Source organism: Mustela lutreola, chromosome 7 (assembly GCF_030435805.1).
Source record: "Mustela lutreola isolate mMusLut2 chromosome 7, mMusLut2.pri, whole genome shotgun sequence".
In the NCBI taxonomy this organism is placed as follows: Eukaryota; Metazoa; Chordata; class Mammalia; order Carnivora; family Mustelidae; genus Mustela; species Mustela lutreola.
Genome location: NC_081296.1, coordinates 125277448 through 125298293, shown reverse-complemented (window position 1 = coordinate 125298293; position 20846 = coordinate 125277448). Strand labels below are relative to the sequence as shown.

General features: G+C 40.8%; 1 protein-coding gene across 2 annotated transcripts in view; it reads right to left on the bottom strand.

Annotated features, from left to right (window-relative positions):
* Window positions 1-20601, bottom strand: part of FOXN3 (forkhead box N3) — a 398912-nt gene extending 378311 nt beyond the window's left edge. The window contains exon 1 of one of the 2 annotated variants that reach the window (XM_059182534.1): window positions 20452-20601. The gene's annotated coding sequence lies outside the window, so the exon portion shown is untranslated. The remainder of the gene's footprint in view (window positions 1-20451) is intronic. The other variant, XM_059182536.1, reaches the window with a different exon arrangement.
* Window positions 20602-20846: the final 245 nt, after the last annotated feature.

Genomic DNA, 20846 nt, shown 5'->3' with positions numbered 1-20846 from the left:
TCTAAAAAAACATATTTACATATAAAATATCCTCCATTTATATTTCATATAATTGCTGATATACTTGGGCTTAAACCTATTTTTTATTCATTTAGTTTTATCTACTATAGGATCCTTTTTCTCCACTTTCTACCTTTTTTTAAATTACCTGACTATATTTTATTATTCTAGCTCCCTTCTTTTATTATTTCTATATTCCTTTACCATTCATTTAAAGATTATCCAGAGTTTAAAACATGCATCCTTGACTTATTAATGGCTAATACAAATTAGTTTTATCATGTCCTACATAATAGATGGATCATATAACGTAACTTCCTTAATCTCTTCAGACTTAAGTTCTCCTTTGATCATATATTTTATTCACCAAATATTTACAACAGGAATAATAATTGTATTTAGAGTGAATATTTATTTATACTTAGTTACTTAATTATTATTTCTATTGCTCTTCATTCTTTCCTACATCTCTGAGCTTTGATCTGAAATAATTTTCCTTCTGTCCAAAGGATGCCTTTTAGGGGCACCTAGATAGCTCTCAGTTAGTTGGACATCTAACTTTTGATCTCAACTCAGGTGTTGATCTCAAGACTGTGCGTTCAAGCCCCACACTGGCCTCCACTCTGGGAATGGAGCCTACTTTAAAAAAAAAAAAAAAAAGGCAGGGGGATGCCTTTTAGGATCTCCTTTAATACAGATGGGCTCATGACAATTTTTTCAAAATACTTTTAGTTTGTCTTCATTTTTGAGGAATCCTTTAGGTAGGTATAGAATACACAGTTAACAATAGTTTTCTTTCAGCAGTTTAAAGATCTCATGCTTTTTTTTTTTTTAACTTGTGTTGTTTCATTGAACAGGTGGTTGACAATATTATTGTTGCTCCTTTGAAAACAAGAGTTAACTATTCCTCCAGTCTTGACTGCTTTTCAGCTTTTTTTATTTGACTTCCTTCTTTCTTTATTTTTTGTACTGAACCTGATTGCTATCTTAGGTCTTCTTAATTCTGCCGCTTTGTGTCATTTATTAGGTTTGGAAAATTTTTTGCCATTTTTCCCAATTATTTCTTCTGTTCCATTTTCTCTCTCCTCTCCTACTGAAACTCCAATTATGTGTATATTAGACCTTTCTCCCATATTTCATATGTCTTTCAAAATCCTGTATTTACTTTCTATCATTTTGTCTCTCCATGCTTTATTTCGGGTATTTTCTTCTTCTTGATATTTCAATTCATTAACTCTCTCTTCAACTGCATCTACCATCCATTTTCAACACATGTATTAAAGTACAATTTACATACCATGAAATATACATATTGTAAATGTATAATTAGTGGTTTCAGCATATTAATTCAGTTGTGCAACCATCACCAACACTACAATGCAGTCTTAGAGGACTTAAATCGCCTCAAAAAGTTCAAAAAGTTCATTGATTCATAAGTTATCTATTAAACTTCAGTAACTATATTTTTCAGTACCAAGTTCTTATTTACAATTTTCAGTTGTCTGGCAAATTTTTACATCTTATCTTTTAATTTTCTGAATATTTTCATCAGTTGTCTTAGAGACCATCTCTGATTAATCTACTAACTGGATTTCTTTTAGCTATATCTTTTTTTCTTCTTCTTCTTCATCTTTATTACTTGCTTTAAAGAACTTCAGTCACCTGGAATACATCTATAAAGTTTTTCCATCTCCTTTGTATTTTCTTTTTAAATATATATATATAAACGTATTCAAGAATAATTAACATACATTGTTATATTAGTTTCAGGCGCACAACATACTGATTCAACAATTCTGTACATTTCTCGGCGCTCATCAATGTAAGTGTGGTCTTGATCCCCTTTATGTATTTCACCCATCTCCCCGCCCACCTCCCCTCTGGCAACCACCAGTTTGTTCTCTGTACTCAAGCCTGGGTTTTTTTGGTCTCTTTTTGTTTGTTCATTTGCTTTGCTTCTGAAATTCCACATGGGAATGATAAAGAAGGGGTAATATAGATAAAGATAGAGATGGAGATACAAATGGAATATTAAATGGCCATAAAAAAGAACAAGATCTTGCCGGTTGTTGCACCGCAGGTGGACCTACAGGGTATGGTGTTAAATGAAATAAGTCAGCTAGAGAAAGACAAATACCCTTCAGGTAGCTCTTATTTGTTGATTTTCTAAATCATGTCTTATCTGCTCATACGTCTAGTTACTTTTTACCAGGTGACAGATACAGTATATGAAAAACTCTAGTAACAACATGAGGCTCTGAAAGATGTATCTTCCTCCAGAGAGGATTTTAACTTTTGTTCCTGGCAAGCAACTAAGCTAGGGACACTAATCTGAAAATATTTGATTTTTGGCTTCAGTCCCTGTGTGAGTTTTTCTATTTCTGGTTGATCTTGACTCAGGGTTCCAAATGAAAGCCCAGGTTGTTTACTAGGGCTTCTGCTCCTTGGCAGGACTTAAATACAGTTATAATGCCCCCAATCCCATGAGTCTGTTGAAAGCTCTGCCAAGTTTTTTAGTCTCTTGGCCACTAATTTTGGAAGTGACAAATGTCTCAAGAAAAAGATCCAAAGCTGTGCTCATCTCTTAGGGCTTTCCCTTCCCTGAATCTTGGTTTTATCATTCCACATTGCCTTGATGCCTCTCCAATGCTTCCAAACTGACTTTTTTTTTTATTTTTAATTTTAAGCAGGTTTTCTCAGCAGATAAACCGGTATGAATAAATCTGACCTACTATTGCTACCTACACTGACTATCACTGTAAGTAAGGTGACTGACTATAATTTATCACATAAACCAGGAAGCCTTTGAAAATAAAAGGAGTCATTATACCGAGGCAGTACACATAAACTAAAACTATCACAAACAAATGGGGATATATGGTCATCCCCAATAATACTGCATGAAGTACTCTGCTTTAAAAATATAAATTATTTTAGGGGCACCTGGGTGGCTCAGTGGGTTAAAGCCTCTGTCTTTGGCTCAGGTCATGATCTCAGGATCCTGGCTGGGATCAAGCCCCGCACTGGGCTCTCTGCTAAGCAGGGAGCCTGCTTCCCACTCTCTCTCTCAATCCCTCCTTCTCTCTTTCTGCTTGTCTGTTCTGCCCACTTGAGATTTCTGTCTGTCAAATAAATAAATAAAATCTTTAAAAAAAAAAAAAAAAAAAGCCTCTGCCTTTGGCTCGGGTCATGATCCAAGGCTCCTGGGATTGAGCCTCATATTGGGCTCTCTGCTCTGCAGGGAGTCTGCTTCCCTTCCTCTCTCTCTCCTACTTGCGATCTCTGTCTAACATATAAATAAAAGCTTTTATATATATATATATAAATTAATTTAATTTAATGGGGTGCCTGGATGGCTCAGTCAGTTAAGCGATTGACTCTTGATTTCTGGTCAGGTCATCATCTCAAGGTCATGAGATCGAGTCCCACACTGAGCTCTGAGCTCAGTGGGGTATCTGCTTGAGGATTCTCTCTCCCTCTCCCTCTCCCCCTCTCCCTCTCTCCCTCCCCTGCTCCTGTTCTCTCTCTCTCTAAATATAAATATAAATATAAATATATATAGGTAAATTAATTTTAAAATCACATCAGCCATATCAAAAATATAGAAGTCTTGCCTTTTCCCTTTGTGACTGAATACTTAGTATTAAGGATAAAAAGGAGCCCTTGCTCAAAGTGGGAAGAGACCGCTGAGTAGCTCACTGCATCAACAGAGGGGGTTAGCTATCCTATCCAGTCTGCTAGGTCCTGGGGCTGTATATCTCATTAATGTCTTTGGCTGAGACTCAGCATGTCCAAAAGAGGAGTTTTAGAAACCTTTCCAAACACAAGGAAAAAAAAAATTCTGAAATTCCCGTTTACTGGAGAAGGTTTAGAATTGGGAAGAAAATGGACACAATTTTAAGAGCCCTGTGCACCCACCCATCTACACTTCATCAATTTTATTAAAAACGCTATACTCTGCCCTTACCTGCCAGAAATTCTGTGCCCTGTTCCACAAATGAAACAACATAAGACATGAAGGCCATGCTGTCTTGGCTATTGGTGGAACCACATTTACCTGCTGGGTCATCTTCTAAAGTGAACTCCTCTGAGTTCAAGCTATTCTCTGCCCAGTGCCAGAGCTAAGCCCAAGGAGGTGCTCAGGCAAATTAAACATGGTCGACACCTAATTATAGACTCGCCACATCTTGTATTTTGTAGCCTGACCCTTCCTGGAATTTTGAGGATGCTATTCAGGATACCATTTCCTATTCCTCATCTGCATATTTTAGATGGCTTGATTCAAAACAATGTTTTGAATATAAACAGCTCAACATTTTTCCAAAACACAGGCTTTATTGGCATTTAAAGTAATTTGCCACATGCATTGTGCTTCATCTGAGCAGGTGGATAATAGATTAGTTAGAGTTACTAAGATGTCAGTGTATTTTCCCATCCACAGTGCAGCGCAGTAGAGAAAGAAAACTATGCAATGAAAAGAAAACAAACGATGATTCCAACAGTTTAACTCAAGTCCATATGTCATTCTCATTTACTAAGACCAGTAGCAACAGAAAATAAAAATAGAGAATTGAAAACATTGAGCCTAGCAACAAAGTAATGAGTTCAACTCAAGCAGAGAGTGACACCGAGACCAATAAACCAGGGTTCAGTTCAGCTGAGATTATCTGTGGCCCTAGAGAATATTTAAGAGCTACACTCTGTTTGTTGATTCGCTAACTATTTGCCTGGAAAAAGGCTGGCCTCCTTAGGCAAGACCTAAAAGCAAAGGAAAAAGAAGTGAAAAGTCCCTGCTAAAGGACTTGAGATTACGCCAAGACTTTATCCTTCCCATCCTACAAATAAACTAGAACCATCGCTGTATCAATCACAAAATCAATTGCAGAAGTCTTTCTCCACTCATAGCAGTTTACACCCCTTCACCTGACCAGCCCTGGGGCAGGGTCTTATCTCACATCCCTATACCCAGCTACTCCTCAGTGTCTAGCACCCTTCAGACCTCAAAGATATTTCCAGAATGAAGGAATGAATTATCAGAACAACCCAGAAGGTGACAAGAAGGCTGATATCAAGACATTTCAGAAGAAACAACTGAGATAGATTAGAATGGTCACCCCATGGAAAGGCCACTATTGTGTGTAGTGCCCTCCAAACTTCAGGGGTTTGGGGGGGGGGGGTTTTCCTCCAAATTTTTATTTTGATAAATTTCAAGTCTAAGGAGAAAACATGAAGAAATAACGTAATGAGTAAGTCGCAGATCACAACACCACATCCCTAAATATGCTAACAGTCATTTCCTTAGAACAAGAACATTCTCCTTTCATTCAGAGGTTTAATTTCTGTATAGCGCACTGTGTGTTCGAAACTGCATGATAGGGGACATTTTCAAATGTTCAGCACAAAATTCACACCCTCAAGGAAGTTATGATATAGTTGGGGGTTTACACTGGATGAACATGAAATAATTCAGGATAATTAAATCCTAAACGTTGGTGGCACTGATTCTAAGTTAAAAGGGAGCTCAGAGAAGTGAGAAACAGGTGGGTCCACAGTTTCAGAGAGGAAATGCATGGCAGAGACAGGCTGGCTGTTTATTACACCCGTTTTTCTTCCTCTGAGGCTCATATCCAGAATACCTTTCCCAGCAACGCTCCTTGCAGGCAGATACGGCAACCCAACCAAGTATTAGCTAATAACTGGGAAAGGAAGTGGAATGTGCCACATCTAGACAACCAGAGGAAAAAAAAATCTGTCACTCCTGAGTTTCTACGTTCTTTCCCTTTTTTGCTGGTGCGATCCAAATAAACACAATGACCTTAGGAGCCATTGGTTGAAAATGGCAGAGCCCCAGAATGAAAACTGTCTGGCTCCCTCAATCACCACCTGAATCAGTGTCAGCCTCTTGTCAGGACATCCACTTTGGATATGTAAGGAATAAACTTTTATTGTTTTGCTTCATTGCACTGTTGGTTTTATTGAAGCAGCTAGTATTATCTCAACAAATACACGTTAGAACTTAAAATAGGTGTAGAAGGAGGTCATATTTTGAAAATGACTGTGCTTTTTTTCTACTGCCTTATGCACACATGATCTTCACCCAAATTACCCAGAGGCAGTCATATGTTCAGGGACTACTGAAGAAGGAATACAAAGAGAAAGAAGAATGAAGTTCTTTTTCTAGCACTATGGCAAAAAATATACCTGTCCAATCCTTGAAACAACTGAAGATTCTGGACAAAATACTTCCTCAAAATAGTTTGAAATATATGTATGAGCCAACAAGAAAATGAGGCATACTCAGAGCATAACACTTACATCAGCTTTCATCTTGAAGGCATTTAACAAACTGGGAGAACTTGAGCTTCTGATTTTACAATATAGTGGAGCATAGGGGACACCAAATAAATTTGGTAGCACTAACAGAGCCAGGAGTCACCAAGGTAAAAAGAAAGTATACTAGGAGGTGCTCTGCTATATACAGGACTCCAAAAGGCTACCAGAATTTCCTGTCTCCAAAATTATTGCTGCACAGAGGAGAAAAAGTCCTTACTGAAAATCTGTAATCACAAGAGAGCCCTCATATGAGTTTTGAATATGAACAGATTATGTGATTAACAGCCCAAACTCAAGTTGAAAACTTTAAGTCCTTCCTTTACAGATTGTTTATGATACCATGCACCTGAGAATTTACCTCAATACAAACCTCAAAGAATTACCATTGATAAAGTCTCAAAAATAATTAGGTCACAGCAAAATAAAACAAAACCCACAAACAAACATGCATAAGGAAACAAAGATCATGAACAACCAGCAGAAACAAGAGAGAGTAGAATTGAACCCACAAAGATTTCAAATTTTAAAATCATGAGACACACAATATAAAATAAATGTTATTAAATAATAGAAGGAAACAAGTATATAAGCTATAAGCAAGACCAGAAAGACTGACTAGAGAACACTGAAAATATCTAGACTGTAGAACATAAAGATAGAACAAAACAGAGACTGAAAACATGAAAAAGTTAAAACACAGAGAAGACAAAGAACAAAAGTCTAATATATACTTAATCTGAAATCCAGAAGTAGAAAAGAAGAGTACAGAGCAGGGACAATATTCTGAGAATCTTCCAGAACTGATGAAAAAATCTAACCCATAAATTCACAAAACCCCAAAAAACCCATACAAAATAAACAGATAAAAGAGAAATGCACATATAGATACTTTATAATAAAAGTGCAGAATACCAAAGACAAAAAAAATATCTAAGAGCAGCCATAAAGTACTACTGAATAAAGAACACCCTTCAATGACAAATGACAATTAGATTTATTATTGACTTCTCAGTGGAAGAAACCAGAAAACAACAGAATATCTCTAACGTATTGACAGAAAAATAACTAGAATTCTACACATAGCAAACACAGGTTTTATACCTAGCAAAACTATATTTTTAGAAAGCAGGAAAAAAATACAACTTTGCAACAAACAATAACTGAATAGTTTTCCCTTAATTGATTCTGACTAAATGAAATGTAAGAAGAGAATTACTCTAGTAAGGTACGACTGGGGGCAGAGGAAAAATTACAAGCAAAGAAAGTAGTAAATATGTGGGTAAATCTGAACAAGAATTACTATTTTTAAAATGATAACAGCAATGTCTAACATGTGAAGTTAAAAAAAAAAAAAACACAAGACACCTAAAACACTGAGCAAAAATGGACCTAATTTGGGGAAGCGAGGAGCAGTGACTGGAGCACAGGTTGCCTAAGATCCTTTCACTGCTTGAGAGGAAAGGAAAGATATGAATTAGTTTTAGACCTTGATGAGTTTACATGCCAAAACTTCCAGAGAACCACTAAAAGAATAATAATAGTCTAAAACTTCTAAACTACTATAGAAAAATATATAAAATAAGAAAGGAATGCTCATCAATTCAAAAGGTGGCAAGGAACAAAAGAAAAAGAAACAGAAGAGGCAGGACAAATGGAGAGGATAAAATAACATGAAAAAATAAGTTGAAATATATCCATAATTACAATAAATATAAACATAACATATTTCAGTTTAAAGATATTTACAGACTGCCTAAAAACAGTATCTACCTATATGTCACATATAAAACATACATCCAAAATACTATGATACAAAGAATTTGAAAAAAACAAAGGATAGAAAATCAAGTAGCAAAAATAAAGAAGAAGCTGCTATGTCCCATGGTTGTCTAGTGTTGACACATGAACAGCAGACAAAATATGCTTGAAGAGAAAAAAAAACAGCATAAGCACTAAAGTGCATTCCTTCATGATAATAAAAGATTCAATTATCCCAGATGACAGAAGTCTAAATATATATACCAAATAATGTAACTTGAAAATATATTAAGAAAAGTGATAACAGTGAGAAATTAATACACTTCTTTCAATTAAAAATAGATCAGCGAAGTATTGATAAAAATAGTAAAGATTTAAAAACTAGGTTAACAAGCTTGATTTAATGTTCCATAATTGACATCATAAGACTGTGTTCTATGATAAAAATGCACTTGTTAGAAATCAATAATGAAAAAATAACTTGAAAGATATAAAACACTTTTAAATAACCCGTAGAATAAAGAAAAAGCCATAATAAATTTAGAAGTTAATTAAAACTGAACAGTGAAAATTTTACAAACTATCACTCCTGAGATAGTACAAACTCTGTACTTAGAAGGTCATTTATAGTGTATTTTTGTATTAGAAAAGAAAACTTCAGGGGTACCTGACTGGCTCAGTTGGAAGAGGTTTTATCTCTTGATCTCAGGGTCATGAGTTCGAGCCCCACATTTGGTGTAGAGATTACCTTAAAATAAAATCTTTAAAATTAAAAAATAGAAAACTTCAAAAGCTGCCATCTCGGGCAGTTAAAAAAATAAAATAATAAACACAAAAGTGTAAAAGCAATAAAGATACAAGCAGAAAGTAAAGAGAAAGAGATACTACAGAGAAGACCTAAGAAACTAAAAGTTTTTAGGGAAACTCTAGATAAAAGGCAAATAGGAACTTCACAAACAAAGAAAAATACACGACCAATAAACTTATGAAAAGGTACTCAAACTTATCCATAACCAAACAATTTAAATAATAATGAGATTATTTCACACTTATTATACTGGCAAAACTTTTAAAGTCTAACAATAATAAATGTCTTGAGAACATGAAACAACAGAAAAACACATTCACTACTAGTGGGAATGTAAATTGGCACAGGCACTTTTGAAACCAATTTGCATTAAGATGCTTATACCCTATGACCAGAAATTCCTTATCTAGACAGTTACCATAATGCAGAGGCTTTCCATTTTTTTGTTCCCATTTATAAGAAACATATTTTAAACCATGAGATAGTACACACACACACACACACACACACACAGAGCTATGATGTTTCCATTTATATGAAAGAAGGCAAAACGAAACTATATGTAGTTTGGGGCTAAAAAAAATAAAAAGTATATAACAAAACTATAAAGAAAAACAAGGACACAAACCAGACAGAAACCTCACACGTCTACTCACATCCCAGAAGCTAGAATTTTGCCATACTTAGCTACAAGCCGGAGCGGGAGACACAGGTGGGAAATTGGTAGACTCTGCCACAGGCAGAAATCCCACAGCCTTGAAAGTCACACTTTGTCCTGGGACAGGATTTTCCACCATTTACCAGGAATCTGGAGGACCCAACTTTACCAGGAATCTGGAGGACCCAACTCAAAGAATCTACTGGGGGACGCCTGGGTGGCTCAGTTGGTTAAGCAGCTGCCTTCGGCTCAGGTCATGATCCCAGCGTCCTGGGATCGAGTCCCACATCGGGCTCCTTGCTCCGCAGGGAGCCTGCTTCTCCCTCTGACTCTGCCTTCCACTCTGTCTGCCTGTGCTTGCTCTCACTCTCTCTCTCTTACAAATAAATAAATAAAATCTTAAAAAAAAAAAAAAAAAAGAATCTACTGGAAGACAGTGGAAGACGCTACTTCCACCCAGCAGGGACCCGGAAGTCTCTAACCTCCATGCCTTGATGGCGCAAGGACGAGGCAGTGAAGGGGAAGCTCAAGAAGAATCTACCCCTTTCTGGGTCCCAATAATTATGGGAAAGAAACAGGAGAGAAGAAAAGAGGACAGCGGAGTGGCCTACTCCTGGGGGACTCGGCCTCCTGACTGGAGGAAGTCCACTGGCGGGAGAGGGATGTCCTTGCGCCCATCTTCCTGCACCATGTGGAGCCCTGAGAAGAGACGGCCTGCCCCAGTGTGGGACACAGCTTCATCAGCCCAGTGCCACCGTGTGCTCAGGCAGAGGGAGCAGGGAGGTGAGGGGTTGGGGTGGGAGGAGGAGGAGGTTGAGCTAAGAACCACACACTCGCCTTGAGCTGGCTGTGGCCACAGGAAGGGACCCCTTGCCAAGACCATCAGACCAGTAGGTTGATGGAGGATATGGCTAAAACTCAGAGTTTGCTGCTCTTGGGAGCTGAGGTGGGCCTGGGTCAGCAGGGAGTATCACAGTGAGGCTTTTTAAATTAAATAAAAGAATAAAATAAAAGAGGGGCGCCTGGGTGGCTCAGTGGATTGAGCCTCTGCCTTCAGCTCGGGTCGTGACCTTGGGGTCCTGGGATGGAGCCCTGTGTCGGGCTCTCTGCTCGGTGGGGAGCCTGCTTCCCTCTCTCTTTCTCTGCCTATTTGTGATCTCTCTCTGTCAAATGAATAAATAGAATCTTTTTAAAAAATAAATAAATAAATAATTTTTTTAAAAAAAGAAAAAAATAAAAGAGAATGGAGGAGATCAGAGTGTTTGGGGTGTAGCAAGAAAAATACTATCTTTTGTATGGTCCATCCATGTATACAATGTCCATATGTGCTTACTAGGGTCTCCTGACAATGTATCTGTATCTTTTTTTTAAAAAAAGATTTATTTATTTGAGGGGGAGGGAGTTGAGGGAGGGTTAGAACACAGGGAAAGAGAGAACCTCAAGCCGACTCCCTATAGAGTGTAGAGCCTGATGTGGGGCTTGATCCTACAACCCTGAGATCATGACCTGAGCCCAAACCAAGAGTTGGATGCTTAACAGATTAGCCACCCAGGCACTCTGACAATGTCTCTGTATCTTTCTGTGGGTCTTTGAAAACCGCTGGATTAGATTACATGTAGTCAGAGTCACAGGCTTCAACTGCTAGTATAAAATAAGCAGCACCAGTGGGCAAGAGGCCCAGTGCCCAGGAACAGAGGTCACCCCACCTAAGGAGCCTGAATCTGCTCATCTTCGGGAAGAAATACAAGGAAGAAGCATGCTTGACACTTCTTCCCACACACACACACCCTCACAGGCAAAGGATCGGGGACAGCATGAGCAAATGGGCATTATTCTTCTAGGAAGACGAAGAATTACTGTAAGGGACTATTTGGATTATCTGACCACACTGTTTTAAAATACATGGGAGCAGAAGTTATCATTCTTTTTCCTGCTCATCAGCAGGTGCACACCAGGGAAGAAGGTTTGCTGTAGGAAAAAAAAAGAATAAATTGCACTTTCTCTATACACTGGAATTGCAGGATGGCTAAAACTGCCGTCTTCCTAACATGTGAGCAGAGGAAGAAGGCGGCTGTGGTCAGGGGATCACAGGGACTAGGAACGATGTAAACAAAGGCAGTGGAGCTGGAAGGGTCAGGGCAAGTCTGGAGACCAGTTCTAGAACATTCCCTGAGCCCTAATGGGTAAGGCCAGATCATAGAAGCTCTTGCCGAACAGAGGAAGACAAGCTGGGTAAGGTGAGCCACAGCAAGTCACCATAGGTTCTCAGGAGCTGAGGGACACAACACCACAATAACAACAAAATACAAATTGCTAGGGTAAGTTGCAGCTACGTGCCAGGCTCTGGGCCAAGCGCTTCTCAGGGATTCTATGATTAACCTTCACAATAATCCATTCAGGATTTCCATGTTACTGAGTCTTCTTTGCATATCACTGGGTCTTAGGTCAAGGTCACACACAGCTCTCAGTGGGAGAGGCCCTTCCAGAGTGTTTTGGGGGGAGACAAGTCTTAAGGACTACAGAGGGAAGAAAGGGACCAGGAGGGGGACAGAGCCCCTTCGAGGTGACCCGCAGTCTCCCTGGTGTTAGGCACTGGCCCTCAGGACAAGGAGATGAATAAAAGGTAGATTTCCAAGAAAGCAGCAAGCAGCTCTGGTGATAAATGAGCTACATAGATGGAAAACAAGGAGGTGTCCAAGTTTTCCACCCTGGGAAACAGGATAATGGTGGCAAGGGAGAGAAACAACAACAAAACGAATGCCCTGGTTGAACATTTCTGCCTGAATGCTGAGACTCCGAACTGGCTTGCCTTCTCTTGTTCCCATTTGTTTGGACTAAAAACCACTCTCCCAGAGTCTTCATTCATTTTCAAGTTCAGAGGATTATTAAAAATGATTCTTCTCCTAAAACGTGTACATTTCTGACCCTGTGGAAAGATCTAGAGAGTAGAGTGGTCGCAGGAGCTGCTGATGCTCTGGCCACTTCCCTTTTGGGCCTGACGTCCTAGTGCCCGCCAGCCCAACCTTCCACGGCTGCCACCTGCTCAAACAAGTGCCCATGAACTTTCTGTGGCTGGAGACTGTTCGGCCAGCCTGCAAGGAGCAGAGCTCTGGGCTTAGGTGAGGAAGTCAAAGTGATTCCATTCCACTCAGTCTGTGTCAACCCATGCGGGGTTTGTATGACTTGGGGGTAGCAGAGTCCCCAGAAGGAGATACCAGACGGCCCACTAATGGGACAAGTTAAGCCCTGTTTTTTTATTCCAAAAATAAAGGAGATGTCATTGTATTTGTACCTCTGAGTCTGTTGGACAGCCCTGTGAATTACAAAAGTGAACATTGGGGCGCCTGGGTGGCTCAGTGGGTTAAGCCTCTGCCTTCAGCTCAGGTCATGATCTCGGGGTCCTGGGATCGAGTCCCACATCGGACTCTCCGCTCAGCGGGGAGCCTGCTTCCCTTCCTTTCTCTCTGCCTGCCTCTCTGCCTGCTTGTGATCTCTGTCAAATAAATAAATAAAAATCTTAAAAAAAAAAAAAAAAGTGAACATTGAATAGGAAATCCATTTCTGCAAGGGTCACAATGGAAAGATTCAGTGTAATATAGGGGTAACTCAGGAAATTCATTTCCCTTTCTTTTACCAAGTAGGTGAATGCGCTCAGAGATAGATGAAGGAAAATTCAAAAGATGAAGAGGAATTAAGAAAGATAGTCTCTGACAAGGGAACTAAAAAGTTCCTTGCATCCCTACTGGTCAGATGTGGGAACACAGAATGTCAAGAAGCAAAACCCTATTTCTTGCCAAAGTTCCATCAAATATCCCCTACTCCTACCCTCCTCCCAGGAGGAGATTCCATTTTGAGCATGGAAGGGGAAGTCATCAACCCTGGAACAGAAACAGGTGAACAGTTCAGAGGTAGCCACTGGGGTGGAATTTGGGAGTCAGGAGAACTGGCCGGCTACCAATGAGTATGTGGCCCTAGGAACACAGGGCTCAGTTTCTTCATCTGTAAAATGGGACATTAATGCATACTTATCATTACTTAGTAGTAACAGTGGTAATGGTATATGAATACTAGGTTATTACAAGAATCAATTAAAATCATATAGGGGAGGCAACTTAAAAAAAATCATTTATTTATTTGAGGGGCACCTGGGTGGCTCAGTGGGTTAAGCCGCTGCCTTCGGCTCAGGTCATGATCTCAGGGTCCTGGGGTCGAGTCCCGCTTCGGGCTCTCTGCTCAGCAGGGAGCCTGCTTCCCCTCTCTCTCTCTGTCTGCCTCTCCATCTACTTGTGATTTCTCTCTATCAAATAAATAAATAAAATCTTTAAAAAAAAAATCATTTATTTATTTGAGAAAGGGAGAGAGAAGAGAGCACATAGGGAGCCTGTGCATGAGTGGGAGAGGGGCAGAGGGAGAAAAAAAGGGGCAGGGCTCCATCCCAGGACACTGAGATGCAGACCCGTGCAGAAGTCAGACACCCACCCCACTGAGCCACCCAGGCGCCCTGGGGAGGTACCTTTTAAAGGACACTTCCTTATTAGTGTGATTTTATTTTTTCTATTACCCAATACAGCCAAATTTATCCAAGAGCAAGTTATTTCTTTTTCAAGAGACCACTATAAATGCTAAATCAAGTCCCACAAAACAAAATGACTACCTTAATTTAGAGATCTGTATTGACTCGTCATTAAACAGCGATTGTTTTAAAGGCTCCGAAAATGTTGTTTGCCAAATCAGAAAATGTCAGGGTGTGAAGAGATACCTGAGATTATCTGAAATCTAACCTTCTATGATATACTAACATCCCCTCTTCAAGGAGAACTTGCTATGATCCAAATCCTAAGAAAGGTACCTAGCCCACACTCCGCGTAACCTCTGATGTCCTACGTTAGCATTTCTGCCAGGTCCCAGTAACTGGACTGCATCCTTGATCTCAAAACCAGAAATCCCCAAGAACATGAAAGTTTAAATGCTCACTCAAGAGAAATCACTGGTCTATTTTCATGAATATGCCTTGGGACAGTTCCACTGGTTTTCTGCGTACACACTCACTCTTCTTTGAAATGCAGTGGGAGGAGGAATAAGATAGCTTTAAACAGCCTACGCATGAAAAGCTTTCTTCCACACAATTCAACAAATAAAAGTTACCCACAATCATTTTCTCTCCATCCACTACCACAGCCAACTATTTTGCGATTGTACTAGTTTCATCTTTGTAGCAGAAATATTTTCTTTTAAAAAAAAAAAAAGGTTCCCTGGTGTGCCTGGCTGGTTCAGTGGGTAGAGCCTGGGACGCTTGCTCTCAGGGGTGTGAGTTCAAATCCTAGCATGACTGTGGAGCCTACTTAAAAAAAAAAAAAGAAAGAAACAAAGAAAGATAAAGAAAGAACTCTGGCCCAAGTTGCTGGGAAATCTGCAACTTCTCTCATCAGAACACCGATTATTCTTTTTTTTTTTTTTTAAGATTTTATTTATTTATTTGACAGAGAGAAATCACAAGTAGATGGAGAGGCAGGCAGAGAGAGAGAGAGGGAAGCAGGCTCTCCGCTGAGCAGAGAGCCCGATGCGGGACTCGATCCCAGGACCCTGAGATCATGACCTGAGCCGAAGGCAGCGGCTTAACCCACTGAGCCACCCAGGCGCCCAACACCGATTATTCTAATTGCCATTTCCAACGCCATGCAGGTAACAGGAACAGCCTGGCGGCAGTAATGGGAACCTAGAGAGGAGGAGTCTGTCCTTTCTACTTCTACAAACACCCACACTGCGCATCCCCCAGATGATGCAGGGAGGATGGTGGTGGCCACAAGAAGCAGGATGCACTACCGTCTGCCTGAAGGGTGCCCTGATTTCTCCTCACTTCCATAACCATGTGCATGTGTATCAAGGGGTCATGAAAATCCAGAGTGGAACTGAAGGGGGCTTTCTCTGTCCACCACCCCTAGCAATCTTCATATGCATAGTTCTGGGATGTAAGCGAGGAGAACCGAGCCCAACCCCAACGTTGTCATCTCAGTCATTTGTACAAGAAAGGAGATAACGCAAATATATTTGATGATATTCAAATATCATCTGTGTGTTATCATTCCACTCAACACTCAAAACACGACTGAGTCTGCCAAGCGGATGATATAGCTTGGCAAACCTTCATTTCATGAGCGACACTTAATATGAAATAATTTTCAGTGACAAATAGAATACCAGTGATATAACAGATCCCGAGGTGACAAAAGAATAAACCCACGTATTCTGGAATAATCATAGCCAAGGTCTCTCAAATACCTCTGTGCGATGTTGCCGTAACTGACAGGGAAAGGGGGTCCTGGTTTGTAAATAACCCTTAAAGACATCCTTTTCCTTCCCTTATCAGAGACTGGTCCAGGGGGCTTTGCCATATTTATGGCCAGCAGAATCATTTGCTAGACACAGGCTGGCTTATTGAAGTACCTTGTAGTACGTGCCTTTTTCCTACTCACTCTGAACACAAGCGCCTCTTAAATTGTCAAGGCAAAAGTTCTCCTCGCCAGCTAAGAGGTTCCACGGCTCTGCAAGCCATTCCCTTGGGCCTTCTTTGGAGAATATTTTGGACACTTTAAAAGCAGTGATTTTCAAACTGTTTCACAGAGGTAGTAGGGTTCTAGGGTGAGCCCCAGGCACAGCCCAGGGGAAGACATCAGGCTCTGGTCTCCCGGCTCTTGGTTCCTCCCAAGCAGCTCTGTTCCTATTCAGCTCATGTATTAGGGTCTTGCATAAGATTCCATTCGGTGCTAAATATAAAACAAAAATGATGTCTTCAAAAATGTGTGAAAACCATTGCAACGAACCATTCCCTCCCTCCGACACTCTTACGCATCCTCCCAGGGCTGTTTCCGTCAAATGTAGGTTTCCATACCTATTTTCTCTTAAAGCACCCTTGGTTTCTTTCCAGAATCGGAAACATGCACAAATTAAAACAACCAAATGCGTTTATTTACAATATCCAAAAAGTAATCCAGAGTTTTGCACCAAAAAATCTCTTCAACGTTAAGATCTGTTTTTCTCACATGGATTGTACCCTGGATTTAGCACACACACACCCATTTCTGACTCTCCCCCTACACCAATCTTTCGCCATCAGCAGAGTAGGCATAGACCTGACATTCAGTCTTTTTGAATTTTCTTCTGATAAGCAAAGAAAAGAAGGAAGCGACCTCTCTCCCTTTACCTCTCCAGGAAACTGGCATTTAGTTGGTATTCGGGATTATTAGAAATTTGGCATAGCTATCCAAAAATGCCAGCTTCAGTGAGTATGTGTGTATCTGACAACTGAAAACGAATTAGAATATTATTGAATATTATTGTTCATTTGTATTGGTAAAATAAGTTGTACACAGTAGAATAATGACCAATTTTTCTAATCCCAGAGTCAAAAATAAATAAACAGAAATGCCAAAGATTTGGAGTAGCTTTAGAAATTCTGAGCAAACTATTTGACAGACAATGGAGAAGGCAGGCAGATTCTAGAAACCAACAAATCCCATTCATTTCCTTTGGTTTGTAAAAACAAGCAACTGACTTGCTTCCTGCCAATGACCATACTTATAGATAAGAAAGCTCCCTGCAGGAAATTCTTTGCTAAAAGAGAACTGTTGTTGTCATTAAACACAATCTTTTTCACCAAATCCCAATCAGTTAAATATCCGACAGTGGGATCCTGAAATGTATATGCTGAGTCAACCCGACAGGTGATTGTTGTATCGCTGTATTTCTTCTAAAGCCCATACTCCTATGGCATGGGGAAGGATATTACATGAACATTAAAATACAGTCAGGATTCTTTCCACTGTCTCTCTTCCCCCCATGCAATCAGTTCGTAAAAACAAAGAAAATTTGCTCCTTTTTAAAAAGATCAAAGTGTTAATTAAGTAAGATTTAAAACTGACCAGTTTCAATTAAGATAAAGCAAGACAATGCTATGAATCACGACTGGAAGGAAGATATCACTAAATGAATATCAAGAATTTTAGAATTTAAAGACTACCACTGCCCAGATTAGAGAAACGTTAAGAAACACATTGGCCATGATATTTACAAGCGTCCGTGTTGACTGTCCAAGTTAAAAATCAAGGAGAAGGCCTCCTTGGTTATTTTTCACTCAGCAAAGTGAAAAGGAGGAGGGTCTCCAGGCTTTTCTCCCTTTCCCCCCCTCCTCACTGAAACCATTACCAAGATATTGAAAACAGTCGCAACTCTGATTTAGAAAACTTAAAACTACACGCACAAACGGAGAGGAAACTTTTCTAAGTTAATCAGATACTAACCGCAGTTTGGAAACAGTTTAGCTCTGTTTAGTGGGAGTTTTCCTCTCCCCGCTGGGCTGCTGAGAACACCGTCCCCTGTACTTTGCAAAGCCCCAGTCAGTCAGTGGATTTATCCCCACTCACGCAGCCTTAGTCCAGGGCTCCAAAATGCCAGTCTCTGAATTCAATTGCTACAGTTCAACTTTGAACCCTCTTGCAAACAGTCTCTTCATTACACCTTCCCCAAGTGACTCTTCATCTATGGGCAACACTCCAGTCTTGACTGCCCTAAAAAGAGCTTTGTCCTAACCACAGGACCTACAAATTAAGTTTGATTCCACACTTAAGGGCTCAAGTAAGGGCTCAAAAACCTTCTTCGCCCTTCCTTACACAACTCAGAGGCAGCCAACTGCTAAGTAAGCACGTGCGCTCATCCTTGCTTTAACATTGTTTTCCCCCTCACGTATTTTTAATAAAATACACTTATGAAATCCAGGACACTGCATTTTTGGTTGTTGTTGTAAAATGACCTTGATTTGACAGGCACGGTCTCGGGTTTCAGCAGATGCTGTGGGAAAGCGTACAGAAGCCAACATGTTCTCCAGGCATCTGTGATGACATGCAGGGTTTTTTTTTTTTAAGTGGTGGTTACGGTAGCGTATGTGTGTGTTGGGGGGGTTACTATTCTCGGTTTCCATGACAACCATGTCTCCACTCATCGGTTATTAGATACCATCCACTTCCTGTGTCTAAATTTTTAAGCCAATCAGAAAAGTGTTTATACATTTACAACTTCTGAGATACTTCTTCTTTAACTGAAGTGCTTTAAGGCTCACATGAAGATGTCCACGGGTTTTATATATTTTTTGGTCTTACAGACACAGAATTCCACAATATTTATTAATTTCTGTTCTTAAACGGTGAAGAATGGCCCTATTCTTGGATGCAAAATGCATTCTCCCCAAACAGATGCCACAACTTCCTATCACAGTGTGCAAGCTGATTGTGATTGTTGGCTCTTCAGTGCCTTTTTCTTTCACTGGTGCAGACTTAAATTCAGTGCGTGGAACATGTTAATGCACAGGGCACTTAAATGATCAAAGTAAAGATCCAGCAAGACGCCCGTCTGCTGATGGTGCTGTTTAAATATTCAGGTCAAAAACCGCCTATGAAAAATTATTCTAACTTGAACAACTTTGCATTGTACAGCTCCCAAGGAGAAATCATGGAGAATGTATTGTAAAGTGATATGTCTATAAATGTAAGCTAGTAGCTGACGTCTGCAAAGAAATTTGTCACCAAAATGGCCTACTTTATCCAGATAGAAACAACAACGAAAAATTAAACATAAAGATTCTCGCGAGCAAACTGCACCCCAAACTAAAAGGCCGTCTTGCAGGAATCTGCGCACGAGAAGACAAATCTGAAAATTACAGCAGGATTTTAAAAGAAGGTTTGGGGTGGCTGTTTTCCTTAAGTCTCAATCTAGCTGACCAATCAGTGTGAGAGTTTAAGCGGTTTGTAGGCATCTGTGCAGTCTTTGGCTCTGCACTCGGAGCTGCTCTCCCCTCTCTAAGGCAGAGCTGGCGATCAATGAAAAACAGGGAACAAAAGGAATATAACAGGACGTCTTCCTTAGCTAAGGAAAATGATTCCCTTTTTCCTCAATGAGCCAGGAGCACCCTACCTACACCAGCACCACATGGGAGCTCCCGGCCGACCAGTCCACAGGACGCACATTTTTACATTTGCAGTGTGTCCCAACTGCTACCAAATGTGTCACCTTAAGCACATCATGTGACAGAGGGCTCCCCGAGCCCCACCGACTGAAACTAATAAATTAAGTCAATTAATAATCCACAATTAAAAGCTGCCCAGAAAGCCTGCCTTTCCCTTCCCCAAACGTCATCCCAGGAGTATAAACAAAGCATGAAAAATAGTCTCCTCAGCTTCCCAGCCAGTAATCATGGTTTTTCTCCTCAAAACAACGCTTCTCCAAAAAGAGAAATATTCTCGCTGCCCTCAAAGGAAACTCTCATCTGTAGATGTCATATTAGGATAACCGGCTACAGTGTTGGAAAAGAGGCTGAAAACTGCCCACAGATCTGACACTGCTTATAATTGATAGCAAAACAGTTGCGACAGCAATGCTGTAAACTCTGCCCGAGCCAAACTCCACATTTAACACGTTAGTTCCTTGAAAATAAAAGTAACGCCTGGGGAGCCCACAAAAGTAAAGCCCTGGGAAGTAATTAACAGAATTACATCCATTATTTGACAATTTTTGAAATTATTCATTTGTCTGCTATTTTAAAAGAAACATTTTTTAAACGGCTATTCACAAATTCCTAAGAAACTTTTTTTTTTTTTTTTTTTTTAATGAACTTACTTTTGAGCCAAAACTAATGAAAATATTCAACTTGCTATCCCTGGATCTTTCCCATTCGGGCTGCAGGCTATAAATCAATCTGAAACCAGGTGGAAATACGAGGGCGGACACCTTAAAAAAATCAAAGGGTGCCCCAAAATGCAGCAGCCAGAACAGTGAGGGCTTCTCGTGACAATGCTGAGCCAGAGCAGAAGCTCAGGAGGCAGGAAATGAGCCCCATTTTCGTTACCTTCGATCGCCGGCCCCCCCACCGCTGCTTCTCGCGGCCGCATTGGGGGGCTGCGGCGGCGCTGGACTCGCCGGTGGCCCCGCCGCCGGGTCGCGCCGTCTCCCGGCCGAGCTGCAGCCGATCGCGGCCGGAACCCCGGCTCCAGCCCCGGCGCCCGCCCGGGGTCGGCGGCGCGGCTCCCACCCGGGCCCGGAGCCCCGCTGGGTCCTAGTGCGCGCCGCGCGCCCGCCCGCCCGCGGCCCGGTCTGCAGCCCGCACGTCCGGCAGGCAGCACCGGGAGCGCCGGCAGTCCCCGGCGAAACACCACAACCCGTCGGTCCCTTTCAAAACCGGACACGGTGTGCGCGGATGAACGGGCGCTCGGTGTCAAATCCTAGCATAAGATGTTAAAAGAA